Source organism: Ursus americanus, chromosome 34 (genome assembly GCF_024610735.1).
Source record: "Ursus americanus isolate L20-20 chromosome 34, mUrsAme1.1.p, whole genome shotgun sequence".
In the NCBI taxonomy this organism is placed as follows: domain Eukaryota; kingdom Metazoa; phylum Chordata; class Mammalia; order Carnivora; family Ursidae; genus Ursus; species Ursus americanus.
This window is the reverse complement of record NC_142160.1, coordinates 5,183,556-5,199,986: the sequence shown is the minus strand read 5'-3', so window position 1 is coordinate 5,199,986 and position 16,431 is coordinate 5,183,556. Positions and strand designations below refer to the sequence as shown.

The window sequence follows — 16,431 nt, the reverse complement described above, 5'->3', positions numbered from 1 at the left end:
ATTTCTTTATGGCAAAAGATAGAAATTATAAGCAGGGCCAAAATATAACATATTAGAGAAAAATATGCAATCTACATCACAGGCACAGGTGAATCTCAAAATACAAATAAAGATCAAAACACAAAGTAGAATCAGGATAAAAAATATGCAATTTAAAAAAAGGGAGTGCAATGGACCCAAATCATAAAACAATGTTCATCAGATAACCTGAGACGTAAAACAAAACAGGTTCTTATCCCATTGTCAAAACTCCTACCTTCGGCAGCACACTCTATTTGCAAAGCTACAGGGAAACAGGTACTTTCATACTGTTGGCTCCACCTTCAAAATATACCCAGATTCTGACCACCTCAAGATATCCTCAGTGCTAACTTACTACCACAGATTCTTACTTGAAGCACTTGAATAGCTTCCTAAATTGTCAGTGCTTCAACCAGTGCCCCACTAGAGTCAATTCTTAAACAGGAGCAAGTGATTCTTCTAAAATGTACAACAGATCATGTTCTTTCATAGCTCCTAACCCACCTTATCACTAAATAAATGAAAAGCTATAGTGTGTTCAGGGACTGGAAGGCTCAGTACGCTCCAGTGTCAGTTGTTAGTTCTCCCTAAGTTCATCTACAGATCTCATACGATCCCAGGCAAAAACCCCAGGAAGCTTTTAGGAGACAGAATGATTCTAAATGGAAAAAGATAGGACCAGAATATGCAAAATAATTCTGAAACGAGAACAGAGTTGAAGAACTCACATTACATTTCAAGATATGTAATTAATCAATTACACATTAATTAAAACATGTAATTAGAATAATCAAGACAGTGTGGTAAAGGCAAAATGATACAGAAAACAACAGAACAGAGTCCAGATATAGAGGGACACAGAGTCAAATGACTTCCAACAGAGGTGCTGACGCAATTCAGTGGAGATAAAGTAACTTCTTAACAAATGGTACTGGGAGTAATAAAGCCCCATAAGACAGGGAAAAACAAAACTTTCCTTCAACAGTTACAACTTGTATCATAAACAAAAATTAAACTCAACCCGGTCATAAATGTAAAATCCACAACTATAAACTTTTAACAGATAACACAGGAATATATTTGTGACCCTGATTAGGCAAAGATTCCTTAGATGGGACCAAAGGAAAAAAAAAAAGAAAAAAACCAAACAACCCATAAAGTCTGATATTTCGATAAACTTTAAATTGATCAATTAAAAATGTCTGTTCTTAGAAGACAGCATTAAGCAAATGAAAAGATAAGTCATGGATTAGAAAACATCCATAAAACATTACCGATAAAGGACCTGTGTCGGAATAGCTAAACAACTCTCAAAATTTGGGAATAAGAAAAACTCAATTAGAAAACACTGACAAAAGATTTGAGAAAAGATCTGATATTTCACCACGAGGAGGGACAGACAGCAAAGATGCGAACGAAATCATGCTCAACACCATCAGACATCAGATTAAACTAAAAACAAAACGAAATACCTGGACGTGCCTGGCGAGGTGGCTTAAATTGAAAACGAACTAATTCACCCGAAAAACAAAAACAAATAACCCTACACAAGTTCCTCATCCCAAACTGACAATTCCAAATGCTGGCGAGGATTCAGAGCATCTAGAAATCTCAATGGCATGGTCACTCTGAAAAACAGTATGGCAGCCTCTTATGATGTTAAACATCCATCTTATATACATACCACATCTTACTACAAAACCCAGTATTCCACACACTCTTAATCATCTTCTCAAGAGAAATGAAGGTATGTGTCCACGCAAAAGAGACCGAAAAATGAACACTTATTGCAGCTTTATTCACAAAGCCAAAAGCTGGGAACAACACAAACGTCCATCAACTGGTAAAAGGATTAACAAATTGTGATAGATCCACTCATTGGAAAACGGGACAAACTACTGAAAGATCCAACAGCATGGATGGGTCTCAACTGTACTACGTGGGTGAAAAGTGTGATGGCCTTCAATTCCGCACACGGACTGTCCTGTTTTACCTATTCAGCTGAGTACAGCCACCCTGGCCTACTGCTGTTCTTGCTGGTTACAGACCTCTGGTCCATGCTGCCCCAGGGCACTTGCACGGGCAGCTTGCTTGGCTTCCAGTGTTCTTCTGTAGATACCTGAAAGTCTTCCTTCCTCACAACTGTCAAATGTTTTTTCAAGTATTTTCTCAGAGAAGCCTAACTGATCAACTTATTCAAAATTAAAACTGGTCCTCACAACATGTTCCTTGTTTTATTTCTTCTGTATCGATTATCAAATAACAAAGTCTTTAAAGTTTATGACCTCCCATCATCTGAATGTAAGCTACAGGAGGGCTGTTCCCAATCAGGGATTGTCAGCTGTTTACGCAGTAACTACCACACCAGATGTGGCACTACAGGTGCTCAATATACCAATTTTTAAAAAATTAAATTTAATTTTATTTAAATTCAATTAACTAACATATAGTATATTATTAGTTTCAGATGTACAGTTTGGTGATTCATCAGTCTTATATAATACACAGTGCTCATTATATCTCGTGCCCTCCTTAATGCCCATCATCCAGGTACCCCATCCCCCACCCACCTCCCTTCCAGCAGCCCTCAGTTTGTTTCATACAGTTAAGAGTCTCTTACGGTTTGTCTCCCCCTCTGGTTTCATCTTATTTTATTTTTCCCTCCCTTCCCCTATGATCCTCTGATTTGTTTCTTAAATTCCACATATGTGTGAAACCATATGATAATTGTCTTTTTGTGACTGACTTATTTCGCTCTGCCTAATACCCTCAGTTCCATCCACGTTGTTGCAAATGGCAAGATTTCAATTTTCTGATAGCTGAGTAGCATTCCATTGTATATGTATGTCACCTCTTCTTTATCCATTCATCTGTCGATGGACAACTAGGCTCTTTCTGTACTTTGGCTATTGTGGACACTGCTGCTGTTGATACACCAATTTTGAACAAACACTTCATATGCACCAATACAAATATAACAGCCACTATGGAGGACAATTATACAGTATCGAACAAAATGAAGCTGCATTTAAGCTCTGACCATTTTAGCCTATAGTTTCACCCATACAAACATAAAAATTATCAACAACCCAAATGTCTTTCAATAGAAGGCTGACTAAATAATCAGTACTTTTACATAATGGAATATTACGCAGCTATATAAAAAATGAATATGCTTTTTAAGTATAAATATGGAAACATGTCCAAATTATATTTATGAAAAAACAAGCCATAAAGCAAGAATATACAGTATGCATAACTGTTGGTTCCAACGAAAATAGTGGAGGACATCACATAGGTAGGAACAGGGATGCTAGCAGGAGTAGGGCTTCTCAGTATGTATCTTGGAGCCATATGAATGCGTTATATATCCAAAATTTAAAAAAAAAAATGACAGATGGATATGCAGAAGCAGAAGGACCAAGACATTGGGTATATGTTCCCTTAGCTCACAGGATTTAGTGTACACTGTCAGCATAAAATCTGAGCCCACCCTCAGACCTTGGAATTCTAATTCTAGTTCCACCTTTGGGCCAACTAGAACATAACTTCTGCACGTTTATGACTAAAACAACATCTTAGCAAACTGTCACAGGAAGGACTCTACTTATACTGATAAAGGGTGCCCACTCGCATCCAAATATTAAAAATCAGGATTAACAGCAAACAGTGTAAAATAGTGTAATAAAGTAAAGCTTAACTTGATCTAATCTGAACGTACGGACTCTATAAACTTAAGTTCATCTAATACAAAGTGAGGAATGAGTGAAATGCTCACCTGAGATGTGTTCATTTTCGGTCCCTCTTGGGAGATTATAAGGCTCAGCTGGGTGGAAAGAAAGAGGAGGGAGTCAAGAGACGGGGCATATCTCACTGCTCCTAAATTCACTTCCACAAAGTCTCAGAATCCCAGATGGGGCACAGGCTCCCTACAGGAATAGGGCGTTTGAGCCCTTGAAAAGACATGGAATGACCATGCAGAGCCAACAAAAACTGTCCACATGAGTCCCTGAAGTGATTATGGGAACATAAACCGACAGGTTACTACACTTTTTTTTTATCAACTTAAAAAAATAATAGAAAAAACAACAACAAATGATTCAAGTATACGAAAAGACAAAGCACTGCTCTTTCATTAAAATAAAGACAGAAAAAAGATTCAGGCTCCATCTTTATCCACCGTCCTAGGAATATCATTTTACCCCTTGCGTTAGGGAACACAGAGAGCAAAGTAAAAGGGACAGGACGGTGGACACCCTGCTGGCCCTCTCAGACTCTAGTATCTCACTAATCCGAGACTTAGATTTCCCACAGGGACAAAGCGTGTGCTTCTACTTGGGACCTGGCTCCAGGCTCCAGGTTTCACCGGTGACCTCTTACCTAACTCAGAGAAGAGCCAAGAAACAGACCTTATTATTATCCTCATTTCCAGAAAAGTAACAGGCGGCAGACTTGAAATTTACCTAGTCTTTGCGGCTCCCCAACTCGGGCTCCACCGCAGACCCGCCTCCCGAGCTTTCCAGCACGTTCGCTGTCAACGTTAGGAACGCGCTTTCCCCTCCTGCTGCGGTGAAGCGTTTTCCCGGGTCGAGCTGCAGGCAGGGTCGGGCGCACGGTCTCCGCACAGCCCGGCCCGCGCCGAGCACCTGCTTCTGACCGGGCTCAGCCCCACCTGCCCACGGTGACTGCGGGGCCTGGCGCGCGCCCCGGGCTCGGGAGGTCCCCCCCAGCCGCTCCCAGGTGTTATTCACCGCCCTCGCACAAGCCCAGCCTTCCACGCTGACTCCGCACTTGCGCCAAGCCCCGCCACTCAGCGCTCTCGTCCCACGTGTGCACCTCCTCCCCACAAGGACCAAGATCCGAGAGGAAGAGGCGGGGCTGGGAACGCACATGCGCAGAAGAAAGCCAGAGGACCCGTTCCCAGAGTGCTGCGCGGTGATCCCTCTAGAGTTGACTACATTTCCCATTGTCCTCTGCGCTCGCTTCTTCGCGGTATTTTCCGCTTTTTGAGACATTTGGTAAAATATTGTCGGTGACCATCTTTCTGCCCACGTTCTTTTAGAGCCCCCAGATGTTCTTGTTTCATTGTGACTTTACAGTCCAATGCTATGTTTGCCCCTCGATCAGATCCCAATGGAAAAAACAGCAGCTACCACAGACTATGGGGATAATTTGGGAAATTCGAATATGCGCTGGTAATTTGGAATATTAAGGAACAGACGATTACTCTTCTTTGGTGTGAAACTAGTATGGGAATCACATAGGAAATATTGTAATTTCTTTAAAGGCATGAATAGTTAAGTATTTAGGATTGAAATTATGCATTTGTAATTTGACTTTACCTTTTTAAAGAAAAAACATATATGGCAAAACTTTTAAGATCGAAGAATGGGTGCTTATTTTGATGTATTCTGATTTTCTGTGTGGAAAGTCTTAAGTAGGTCTATATCAAATCTCCTGCTTTATTGTACTACAATCTGGAGGGATCTTCTTGATAGTCCAGAGAATGTTACACTGGTCTACAATAGATGACATTATGTTAATTAGAAAACTGGTGAACAGGAAATAGAAGCCCATCAGATTTCAAAGCAAAAAGCATTCATAAAAACCAGTGGAAAGTAGGATTTAAAAGTAAAAGAACTGTTATAAAAATGAAGTCTCTAGAGGTTCAGTAGTCTGGAGTACATCCGAATAGCTCCTCAAAACTGAGGAACAATTATTGCATTTTTGCTATCCACCACATAGATGATGCAAAAGGCTTGATGGACATTGTTAAATTCTTAAAAATACATGTATATAATATATACTTTGAAGGACCATGGTAAAGTCTATATCTAATTCATTTCAATGGATCTAATAATCAAGTAGTTACAAAGACAAACCCCTACAAATCTTTTTGGTTCTCAAAGTTTGCTGCAAATTGATAATATCCAGTGAATTAAAAAAATCATGTTTTGGTCCTTTTGGGGAGGTATTTATTTCAGTTATTTGGAATGAAAGCTTGGCAATGGGATTTTCCTAACTGCCCTAAGGAACACTAATGTAAAGCCCATTTGAGAACCACTGCTCTACTTCACATCACTTGTGGACACTGTCTCTGCTGACGATTGTGTTAACTGCACTCATCTTACCACTGAGAGTTAAATGCTGCCATCAGGACTCCACCTCTCCAATGAGCTCAATTCCCAATGAAATCCAGGGACCTATTTCAATAGATGCCTTTGTTGCCATCATTTTCAACCTAAAAATATGGTCATCATAGAGCTGTTCAGAGTTTCAGGTGTCTCCCTCTTCAGTGCATTTCATGTTGATTAAGGGAGTGTTCTCCAGGCCTCTTGGGGACTGGTTTAAGAGTGCTGGGCAGCACAAGCAATACATTCACCCTATCATTCCCATCACCATGAACCTTCAGTCTATTCCTTTAAGTATACATTGGATATCCTGGAATCTTAGTCTTATGTACTGTAGACCAACATTTAATCCTTGATTCAATAAACCAGTCGGGCAAACTGTTAGAGCTACTCCCACAGACTCAAGCTAACACATTCATTCCTGAATCCACAGCTGGTATAGTCATATCAATAAATATGACTCGATCCAAGTATATTTTTATCCGCTGTAGTCTAACATCCTAAAAATTGTTTTAATCAGTTATAGTAAGGTGACAGACATGGAGACAACTGCCTTTGAAAGGAGAGTTTATTACTTACATTTCTAAGAGGGGGGCATACTATGTCATGCAAGGCCACACTGATAAGTACCAGAGTCATTCGGGAGGCGGAAGGAGCAAGGAGACAGCATGACCCAGAGCCTTTATTGCCGTTTCCTTGGAAAGAAATGGTCAAGGCAGGGTAGGCAAGTCTGAGCACGGTTAGAATAGGATAGTTTGACAGTTTCACTGGACTCTGGGCTATAGGGGCGGTCTCTAGTTGCATACTACCTGACCTTACTCTGATTTTAGGGCAGGGGAAATACTCTCTTAATGTGTGAAAATTAGATAATGGAAATAGTTGGGGATGTGGTCTTTGGATTGGTTGATTTGCAATGAAAATGTATTCCTGCCTAAGGCCGTATCACCCTGAACGAGTCAGATCTCTCTGAAAAGTGTGTTCTCAGGGAAGTTGTGTACTACCTCCAGAAAGTAGCTAGCCCTTGGGATAGGGAGTCTTTCCAGGCCACAGATGTCAAAGCATTATAAAATACAGGAAATAGGAGTGCCTGGCTGGCTCAGTATGTAGAGCATGCAACTCTGGATATCAGGATTGTAAGTTTGAGCCCCATGTTAGGGGTAGAGATTACTTAAAAATAAAATCTTAAAAAAATACAGGAAATAAATAACATGATTACTATAGAATCCTTTCTCAAATGTGCCACACGATGCTTGCCTTTATTATCTGGCAAGATTCTGAAGAATCAAGACTCCTGGTGCATTCTCTTTCTGGAGAAGTTCAATTCCTCTGTGAATTGCTAAGATTTCACTCTCGTAATGGATGTGGAGCAATAAGGGGAGGTGAGTAGGTAGGTGAGAAGTGATTCCCTTTCTAGGGTGAGTCACGCTAAGGGGAGATTCTGGAATGTGAAAAGTGGGGAGGAGGAAGGTACTGTCTGAGACAACCTAATCCATCTAATTTTTCAGTTTCCCACAAGCAATAATTGTTAGTAAAACTGGAAAGGCATTGAAATTGCTGAAGGTGTGCTATCAAGTAATCCTAACCAGTAAGCCTTGGAAGTCTAATTTCCCGGGCAAAGGGCTCAGAGAACAAATGTGAAAGCATATACACAACATAAATGCAGCCATATGTTTGCCCAAGAAATGTTCAAGAATTTTCTTAGCAGCATTTTCATAATAGCTCCAAATTGGAAATAACACAGAGGTCAATTTACAGTAAAGCTCTCAATTTTCAAAGAAGCAATAGTTATCCAAAATGTCTATGAACTTAAGAATGTGCACTCAAAATATGTTAAAAAATAGTAAAGTAATAAAAAATTCCCGAACATATTTATGGAGCTATTAATAAGACTTTCTTTTTAAAAAAGTTTTTGTTTACATTTCAGTTAGTTAACATACAATGTAGTATTAGTTTCAGGTGTACAATATAGTGATTCAACATGACCGGGTACTCATCACAACACATGCCCTCCTTAGTCCCCAACACCTATTTCTCCCATCCTTCCACCCACCTCCCTTCTGGTAACCATCAGTTTGTTCTCTACAGTGAAGAGTCTGTTTCTTGGTTTGTCTTTTTTTTTGGTCCCCTTCGCTCCTTTGTTTTATTTCTTAAATTCCATATACGAATGAAATCATATGCTATTTGTCTTTCTCTGGCTGATTTATTTCACTTAGCATAATACTGTCTAGCTCCATCCATGTCATTGCTAATGGCAAGATTTCATTCTTTGTTATGGCTGAGTAATATTGCATTGTGTGTATATATACATATATGTGTATATACACACACACACACATCTTCTTTATTCATTCATCTGTCCATTGACACTTATGCTGTTTCCATAATTTGGCTGTTGTAGATAATGCTGTTATAAACATTGGGGTGCAGGTATCCCTTTGAATCTGTATTTTTGTATCTTTTGGGAAAATACCTAGTAGTGCAATTGCTGGATTGTTAGGTAGTTCTATTTTTAACTTTTTGAGGAATCTCCATACTGTTTTCGAGTGGCTGCACCAGAAAACTTTCTAATGAATAAATAAAGTAAACTGTGAAGTAATAATAATAATATGAAAAACATTAAAGAAAAATATATGATCAAAATAAAATGCAAATACCTGCAATTAATAATTACATGTTTACTTAATGTCTGTAAAATAATATAAAAATAAAGTCTCAACATTCAAATAATCTGTACTGTAAGAATATGTTACATGAAAGTAATGTGATAAAATTATAAATTAATTCTAAAAACTCAGTCAGTAAATGTACTGTGCTATATATTGGGCAACTAGAAAGTTGACATGTGTATTTAAACTGCCACTAAAATAGAACCTAGGGGAAAATTCATATCCAGAATGTCTTATATTTAAAAACAAAATGTGTTAACTTAAATAAGATAAACATTTGCGGATAAGGAGTTAAAAAGAACAGAGTCAACAAAGGACATAAATGGTAGGCTGTAATGAAATTCGAATAAACAATTAGAAAGGATAAAACAAAACAAAGAGTGTTTGCCAATAGAATTTAATTGAGTAAGAAAGTGTTTTATAAGACTAGGAAAAATAGAAAAAGAACAAACAATAACATACAGTGATAAAATTTTATGATCACTAGAGATTCAAAACTAATAACAGAATAATGGAGAAAATTGCATGCTAAGAAATTAAAAAGTACGTACACATGGACAATTTTTTGATGAACGTGTTTTAAAATCTAAAATATGATTTTGGATTCTATTCCCCACATTATGACAGAATTCATGTGTTCAGAAACATGCTCCAAATGCAGAACACATAAAAAATTTAGATAAAAGAAAATGTACTCCTGGGGCGCCTGGGTGGCACAGCGGTTAAGCGTCTGCCTTCGGCTCAGGGCGTGATCCCAGCGTTATGGGATCGAGCCCCACATCAGGCTCCTCCACTATGAGCCTACTTCTTCCTCTCCCACTTCCCCTGCTTGTGTTCCCTCTCTCACTGGCTGTCTATCTCTGTCAAATAAATAAATAAAATCTTAAAAAAAAAAAAAAGAAAATGTACTCCTAAATTTATGTGTAAACTAGCAGTGAATTAATTGAAATTCTGACATTATAAAGAATAAGTACAGGAACGTTACTAACCTTTGAAGCCACTTTCACTATTTAGAGAATTTGCACATGTCTGGTGTACTGGAGTTTGAAGTCTATGGGGCATATGTTTGAGGAAGACAGAGATGAAGGCTGGTGGTGCTCTAAAACGGTGAGCCATTCAATATGAGACTCTTCGTAAATTCAATACCTCTCTTAAAGAAAATAGCTTTAGAAGTTGAGAAATGGAAAAATATTTTATCCTACATAGTACAAAACGTATATATTTCAGCCTAATTAGTCTCAACAGCATTCCAAACCACAAACCCACAATTATATGTACATATAAGTATAATTCACACAGCATACATGGTGCCAAACAACAAACCCCAAATCTGTTCACCAGGAGCTTGGTAAAGATGAATGGAATTCCTTTGCACGATAATTTAATTTAAAAGCAACACTGAAAGAATTTTCACAGAGAAAATTCTAAAGAATCTGTTTTAACAGTCAAATTCCACAAAATATACCATGAAACAAACCTTCATGATGAAAAGTACAAGATGAAAATAATAGCAGAATTAGAACAGATATTACACTATTGGAACTGTAGATAATGGGAATATCATATAGAAAAATATGTTCAATATGCCTAAATAAACATGTTAAAGTCAGACTCACAGTCTGAATAATCTTTTTTAAAAAATATTTTATTTATTTATTTATTTAATTGACAGACAGAGAGAGAGAACAAGCAGGGGGAGCAGCAGGCAGAGGGCGAGGGAGAAGCAGTCTCCTTGCTGAGCAGGGAGACCTATGGACTCTGGGATCATGACCTGAGCCGATGGAAGACACTTAACTGACTGAGTCACGTAGGCACCCCTCTGAATAATCTTCTTAGTAAAATAAAAATAGCTCTATTGCTGAAAAAATTGTAACATTTAGGGGTGCCTGGGCAGCTCAGTTGGTTGAGTGTCTGACTCTTGGTTTTGGCTCAGGTCATGATTTCAGGGTCAAGGAATTGAGCCCCAAGTTGGGCTCCTCGCTCAGTGGGGAGTCTGATAAAGAGTCTCTCTCCCTCTCTCTCTGTCTCTCTCCCTGCTCATCCTGTTTCTCTCTCAAATAAGTAAATAAATCTTTTTAAAAATTGTGACATTTAAAAAAATTATATTGCTCAGGAGGTGGAAGTGCAGAGAAAGACCCAAGAGGACTGAAGGTAAGGTCTCTGAGATATATGCAAGTAGTAAACATGGATTTCTTCCTAAAGTCTCTGTTGAGTCAATGCAAACATGGTAGTTATTGACGATTTCTTGATATTGGAAATACAAAAATATAAAATCGAGGGCACGGTAAATGATACCCCCACATAAAAAAGGAAAGTTTAATGTGAACAATAATTAAATTTACTGCATAGAGGGAGACAGAATGGAACATGTATATCTTCAATTTGGTGTTAAATAGGAAAAATTCCCCACCAATTTCCATTAAGAATTCATAACCAGGGACACCTGAGTGGCTCAGTCGGTTAAGCCTCTGACTCTTGGTTTCTGCTCAGGTTGTGATCTCAGGGTAATGAGATTGAGCCCCACGTTGGGCTCCACACTCAGTGTGGAGTCTGCTTAAGTTTCTCTCTCCCTCTGCTTCTCTGCTTCACACTTCTCTCTCCCTCTGCCCCTCTGCTATCTCCCTCCTCCTCTATCTCTGTCGCTGTCTCAAATAAATAAATAAATCATTAAAAAAAAAAAAGAATTCATAACCAGAAGAGTGGTGTTCCCAGGATGGTGACATAAGTCATTCCTGACTTTACTTCCTCTCAAAAGAAGAATGACTAACAACTATTCATGAACAAGATGCCACTGAGAGAATTCTAGAACACAGGAGTGAGGCTGAAGCACCCCCTGCACCACAGAGAACAAGACAGACCATTAAAAAAACCCAGAATTTCTAGAGCTGAAAAATATAATGATTGAGCTGAAGAGTTCAACAGAGAGCTTCAAAAGCAGACTGAATCCATGTCCTGGAAGAGAAGACATTTGAAAGTACCCAGACAGAGGGAAAAATAATGAAAAAGTGAAGAAAGCCCATGGGATTTATAAGACACAATTAAAAAAAAAAAAACCCAACAACATCTGCATTATGGAAATTCCAAAAAGATAAGAGAAAGACAAAGGGATAGAAACTATATTTAAAGCAATTAAACTTTCACAACCTGAGGACAGAAATAGACATCAAAATCCATAAGGTCCAAATAGGTTGAACCAGAATATGGCTACCCAGATACACATTAGAGCTAAATTTTCAAAAGTCAAATACAAAGAAGGAATTTTGAAGGCAACAAGAGAAAAGAGAGACGTTACATACAAGGAAATCCCCATGAAACTATAGATGAATTTTTCAACAGAAACTTTTCAAGCCAGGAAAGAATGGGACAACATATTCAAAATGCAGAAACAAAAAAACCTGTCAGTCAAGAACTCTACAGTCTGTGAAGCAGTCCTTCAGAAATGAAGAAGGGGTAAAAACTTTCTCAAACAAAACAAAGCTGAGGAAATTCAACACTGCTAGACCTGCCATACAAGAAATGTGAAGGGAGTTCATTGAGTGGAAGTAAAATGATGCTGATTAACTTCATGAAAACATTAGAAGGTAGTGTAAAACTCCTTGGTAATGGTAAACATGCAGTCAAAGTTAGACTCAATAACATGATAATGGTGTTGTGTAATTCACTTAAAACTCCAGTTTAAAACTTAGAAAACAAACATAACAACAACAAAAAAAGCCATAACAGCGATAATCTGTTATTAGTTACACAATATAAGAGATATGTAAATTGTAACATCAATAATCTAAAATGAGAAGGGAAGGAGAAGTAGAAGTATAAAGCTTAGGGACTCTATTGAAGTTAAGTCGTTATTAGTTATTTTTTATTTTTATTGTTTTTGAAATTTTATTTTAGTTTTAAGTGTTGAGCAGCAATTGTCCACTTTATTAATTTTAATATATTTAACAAATGTTTTCAGAGTGTCATAAAACACTGTTCCAGGCACTGTTTGTATCCACTGAATTAGGAGTAGGTGATCCATGTTCTAGTGACATTTCAGTCTGAGAAATGCTGAATAATAAATCATTTATTATTTCATGTAAGCTTAAATACCTCTTTTCATAAAAGAAGGACAATATCACCTGGTTGGATGGACCAAATGAACTAATATATGTGAAAGGGTAATGTCTTGCCCTCCTAGACAGAAACAAGTTGTAACTAACAGGTTTTTGAATGAGTACTACTTCTTTGGCTTCCCTACTCCAAGAACCAGTATTTTGATGTAATCAATATATTTGGGATTCACTCTTTAACTTGCAACATTTTGAAGAGAACAAAGGACATGAAAATAAATGTATCCCAGAATGACAAGTTGTTATTAGTTTAAAATAGGTGTTATAATTTTACAATATTTTATGTAAGACTCGGGGTAACCACAAAAAGAAAAACCTGTAGTAATTACACAAAAAAGCCATGATAAAGATGTCAAGTATAGTGATACCTGAAGACATAAAAAACCCACAAAACACAACACAAAAAGACAGTAGGTTAAGAAACAAAGAACAATGGATCTACAAAACAACCAGAAAACAAATTAATAAAATGGTAATAGTAAGTCCTTACCTACTAATAATTACTTTAAACATAAACAGATTATTCTCCATTCAAATATGTAGAACAGCTGAAGTTTAAAAAACAAGACCTAATGATATGCTGCCTACAGGAAACTCACTCTAGCTTTAAAAACACACACAGACTGAGAGTGAAGGGATGAAAAAAGGTATTTCCAGCAAATGGCAATAACCAAAAAAAAAAAAAAAAAGTATAGGTAGCTATACTTACATAAGACAAAATAGACTTTAAAAAAAATAATAAAGAGGTACGAAGGTTATTATATAATGATAAAAGGATCAAAACATCAAGAAGATATAACAATTGAAAATATTTATGTACACCAAATTGGAGCATCTAAATATATAAAGCAAAACATAGCAGAACTAAAAAGAAAAAATAAACAGCAATACAATAATAGCTGGGGACTTTAATAACCCACTCTCAACAATGGATACATCATCCAGACAGAGAATCAATAAGGAAACAACACTATAGAGTAAATGGACCCAACAGACATACAAAATATCCTGACAATAGTAGACTACACATTCTTCTCAAGTACACATGAAACATTTCCTAGGATAGACCTATGTTAGGCCATGAAACAAGTCTTAACAAATCCAAGAAAATTAAAATCTAGCAATTATCCTTTGTGACCACAGTGGCATTACACTAGACGTCAATTACAAGAGGAAAACTGGAAAATACACAAATACATGGAAATTGAACACTCTATTAAATGACCAATGAATCAGAGAACCAAGAGTTAGTTCTTCAAAAAGATGAACAAAATTGATAAACCTTTAACTAAGATAGCCTAGGAAAAAAGAGAAGATTCAAATCAATAAAATTATAAATGAGAAATTAACATTACAACAGATATCACAGAAATACCAAGGATCATAAGGATCTACTATGAACAACTATACACCTACAAAATAGAAGATCTAGAAATAGAAAAGTTCTTAGTAACATAGAACCTAACAAGACTGAATGGAACAATTGCTAGTAATGAGACAGAATCAGTAATCAATAATCTCCCCAAAAAAGAAAAAGACCAAATGGTCAAATGGCCTCACTGGTGAATTTTATCAAACATTTAAAAAAGATTTAATGTTAATCCTTCTCATATTCTCCAAAAAAAAAAAAAGTAGGGAAAACTCTCAGACTCATTTTCTGAGGCCAGCATTACTTTGATAACAAAGCCATAAAAGGACATCACCAGAAAATAAACCATAGGCCAATATCCCTCGTGAATACAAATGCAAAAATTCTCAGTGAAATACTAGCAACCCAAATCCAGCAGCACATAACAGGATCATTTACCATGATCAAGTGGGATTTGAACCTGGAATGCAAGGATGATTCAACACACATAAATCAATCAATATGATACATCACATGAATAGAATTAAAGAAAAATTCATAGGATATTTCCAAAACACAAAAAATGTATTTGACAAAATTCAACAATCATTCATGATAAAACTTCTCAACAAAGTGGGTATAGAGGGCTTATACCTTGACATAATGAAGGCCATATTTGACAAGCCCATAGTTAAGAGCACACTTGATGCTGAAAAGTTGAAGCTTTTCATCTAAGATTAGGAACAAGACAAGAGGGCCCATTCTCAGCACTCATATTAAAAATTGTACTAGAAATCCTGGCCAGAGCAATCAGAAAAGAAAAAGAAATAAAAGATGCCAATTATGGAAAGGAAGAAGTAAAATTTTTCTGTTTGCAGATGACATGATTTTATATACAGAAAATCTTGAAAAACCTACCAAAAAACTGTTAGATCTAATCAACAAATTCAGTAAAGTTGTAGGATTCAAAGCTAACATACAAAAATTAGTAGCGTTTCTGTACACTAACAACAAATTATCTGAAAAAGAAATAAAGAAAATGATCTCCTTTACAATGGCATCAAAACCAATGAAATACTGAGGGATAAATTTAATTAAGGAGGTAAAAGATCTCTACTCTGCAAACTACAAGATATTGATGAAAAAAAAAAAGAGAAGGTACAAATGAAGGGAAAGGTATCCTGTGTTCACAGATTGGAAGAATCAGTATTGTTAAAATGTCAATACTACCAAAAGCTATCTATGGATTCAATGCAGTCACTATCAAGATTCCAATAGCATTTCTTACAGAAGTAAAAAAAAAAAAAAACAAACTTAACATGTATGTGGAACCAAATGTATAGACCCTGAATAAACAGAGCAATCCTGAGAAAGAACAGAGTGAGAGGATTGCATTTCCTGATTTCAATCTATATTATAAAGCCTTATTAATCAAGAGTATGGCATAGACATCAAAACAGACAACAAAATGAAAAGACAACCTATGGAATGCGAAAAAAATGTGCAGATTACATATCTGATAAGGGATTAATATCCAAAATATATAAAGACCTCATACAATGCATAGCAAAGAACCCCAAATAATCAAATTAAAAAATTAGTAAAGGACCTGAATAGACATTTTTCCCAAAGAGTATCAGTGACTCACCAACAGGTACATGAAAAGTTGCTGGTACCACTAGTCATTAGGGAAATGCAAATCAAAACTGTAATGAGATTCACTTCACACCCGTCGGAATGGCCATCATCCACTGATAAGAACGATGAGCCTGCTTATAATGAAGCTGTTAATGAAAATGTGGTTGGCATTACCACATCCCCACTGGACTTCTGATGTCTGGGAACATCCGCCAAAATCAGAAGAGCCAAAGTGTAGCACTGGCCTCCTCCTTACCCTGTTAACAAGACTTGCTTTTCCCACACTATATTTAAGCCAAACTTTTTCACTAAGAGTTTGGAGGTGAACACTTTTCATCATGCAGTGAGATGTCCTGCGTTTGCCTATGTTGCTTCAGCTTATTCCTACAGATGAACACCGTCACTGGGAGCCATGTGAAAATGGGACAGACCTTTGGTATAGTCCAGCTTCTCAGACAGGGGAACGTGTTTTATCGCAGTCATCTGCTTGAACAGCCTGTAGACAGCAGGAGCCAGCG

At 37.1% G+C, this 16,431-nt stretch overlaps 1 protein-coding gene across 1 annotated transcript in view; it reads right to left on the bottom strand.

Annotated features, from left to right (window-relative positions):
- LOC123776407 (uncharacterized) overlaps positions 1 to 4,868 on the bottom strand; it is a 54,170-nt gene extending 49,302 nt beyond the window's left edge. Inside the window, 2 exon segments of the mRNA XM_087858884.1 lie at positions 3,800 to 3,847; positions 4,485 to 4,868. The gene's annotated coding sequence lies outside the window, so the exon portion shown is untranslated.
- Between the last annotated feature and the right edge of the window lie 11,563 nt (positions 4,869 to 16,431).